This window comes from Pygoscelis adeliae, unplaced genomic scaffold, assembly GCF_000699105.1.
Source record: "Pygoscelis adeliae isolate BGI_AS28 unplaced genomic scaffold, ASM69910v1 Scaffold628, whole genome shotgun sequence".
Lineage (NCBI taxonomy): Eukaryota > Metazoa > Chordata > Aves > Sphenisciformes > Spheniscidae > Pygoscelis > Pygoscelis adeliae.
In genome coordinates this window covers 474256-476987 of record NW_008825408.1, presented here as the reverse complement: position 1 = coordinate 476987, position 2732 = coordinate 474256, and positions in this window count along the sequence as shown.

The following is a 2732-nucleotide window of genomic DNA, read 5'->3' as shown; positions in this document are numbered from 1 at the left end:
CCAGTTTCCTCTTAAAACATCCCTGACAGGTTCCAAAGTTTGGGAATTCGATTGTTTCCCAGAGCTGGGTACCGCGTGGAAAGCGCTGTCGCCTCGGATCCGTCCTCCCACGGACCATCCTCCCGCTGTAGGAGGTCCAGGAGTAACGTACACGTCTGGTTATAAACTCCTTTGATCAGTTAGCAGACTGGCAAGGAATCGGTCATCCCAATATTCTCTTTTTATTTAAAAAAAAAAAATTACAAAATCAGGAGTGATGTAGGACAGACATCACTACCAGCTGATATGTTTCAACTGCTGATCTTGTCAAACCACTGAAATATTTCTATATGGCGCAAGTTCACCAACAGCTGTATTATCCCCTGCATGTCCTATGCAACATTTACAAGTCCCCTTCAGCCAGAAGGTGATTGTTTTGCACGTAAACCATATGAGAAGAGTGACACAGTCCCAAAGTTGCCTTGCTCTGTCAGCAAAAGGCCTGCCTCTGCTGCTCTGCGTTATATTGTGCTGCATTACATACTAGGAACAGCTTTGACAGGACTCTCGGTCCACACACCAGTCTGGGTATCGTGGGGATGTCTGCTTACCTGCATAAATTCTCCTTTTTCCTCTAGCCCCGGGGAGGCTGACTGTGAAAGACATAACCCTCATCAGAAAGCCACGATTGTCTCTGCAAACTGAATGGTAAATCAGAAGGCTGTGGCAGGCACTAACAATCGCAGCGGTTTCCTCAGCCAGGGTACAGGCTCTCACTTTACTTAGGTATCTCCTTGCAGCGGAGATCACCAGATGAGAATTTTCTCCTTCCCTAGCAAGCAGCTCCTGGCCGCTGAAGTCTGGATCCAGTCCCAGCTCTAGTTTTGCACTGGCTATGCTGAAATTTAATACCACAGTTTGCAACCAGCCTCCCAAAGCAGCAGGTGCAACAGACTGTTTTTTTCTGTGCCGAGATAAACACAGGGAGATGCAATCTTCTATTAGAGCTTAAACAATCTTACACAGTAACTGCTGAAACTGGGACCACAGGCAGCAAGGTGTCATACACAGGCCGGATGAAATGGGGACATGGCTGGCCAGTTGCCATCATGCATTGCCTCCACCGATAGCTCAGAGACTCAAGGCAGAGAGCCCCCAATAAATACCAGATGGTTACTGTGCAAAAAAATCCAATTCAAAACAAGGAAGGAGTCTAAATTTGTATAAAGGAGACGAAAAAAATATAGCAGCCAACGCTGCTTAGTCCTCTGCACAAAAAAGCTCCATTTAGAGAGCTCAGCAGTGCTGGCAGGACAGACTCTCACGCTGCTACGCTGGCCTTCCACCCAGTAACCCCGCTGATTGTGGAGCTGGTGTGACAAAACAGTGAGCAAATCCCAGTCCCTCAGGATCACCATGTCTCTGGCTGTGCCTGTGCATCTTAGGTCCCTCTGCTGGCAGCCAGACCGATAGGATTTTCAGCTCTCTGCTACTCACGATTCACAGATGAGCCGTTCCCAAATAAAGTATTAGCCAGCACAGAGAAACTCCGCAGAGGCCCCCGAGCCCTCACTAAGTTCCTCTGAAACTCGACCACACCGCTCATCAGGGAGTGAGGGACCTACCAGGTCACGCTTCATCCCTCACACTGAGAGACGGCACCGGTAGAGTGAAGGACACCCTGCGCTCGCTGTGAAATAGCACCTCTGCCTCCGATACTGCTCGTGTGATTTCCATCAAGTCAGATGTGCGTGTGCCTCAGCCGGTTATGGTGGGAAAGACACCTGGTGGTGGCAGCTCAGATGAGCCCTAACCATAACAGGGGCTTCTCAGGGCCAGATTTTATGGTTTGATCACATGGGAGCCTGAGCTGCTTTTGTCCTTTTATTTTAAGTCTAAATGAAATGGCTGGTGCCCGGCTACAAAACCTGAGGAGGGCTCTGAGGGCAATGATCTTTTACGAGAGCAGATTTGCAATGCAGATAAAACAGGACGGGCTGATGAGCGCCAAGTCCTTGTCCCTTGACCAACTAAGGGTTTCTCTGAGCTTGCAGCACTTCCCCACTGCAGATGCAGGAAGAGGGTGGCGACTGGGCACTGGCCATCTCTTCAGAAACTGGATTAACCGTTAGTTTGGAAGGAGGTTATTTCCAACTCATGCCTTCCAAAGTGCCTGTGTACAGTCAAAAGGCTACAAAATTACACATATTACAAAGATTGGGGATGTGGGGGTTGTATGGCTGGACCTAAGGCACAGCTGGGGTCAATGCTGTCACCCCAGTAATATGGCCCAGAGTGGGTTCATGACAGAAACAAAGGCACGTGAATGAGAAAGACATTGCCAATTCAGCCTTTTCCTCAGCCTGGACTTCTCTTTGCTCTGACCTATGTAGTTAAAGGGAGAAAAAAAAAAAAATAGCGTTATGAACAATCTCAGGGAGCAGAGATGCCTCCCGCAGCATGTTCTCTCTTGTTCCAGGGAGGCCCTCTGGGATACCATATAACAGCTCTAATTTACCCTGCCCACCTTCCCCGGCAGCAGCACACGTCTTTGGAAGAGAAGCTGAAGTCAGAGGGTGCACGTGGGTGAAAGGAAAGGCCCAAGTCCTTGATTTGCTAGCCCGGAGGGCAGACCTCTAGGCGGCCACTGGCTCGGTGCTTTGCAGGGAGCACAGCCTCCTCTCCTGACAGCCCTTTACTTTGGTTTGCTGTGTTGTTTTTTTGTCTTTTTTTGTCTTTTTTTTTTTTTTTTT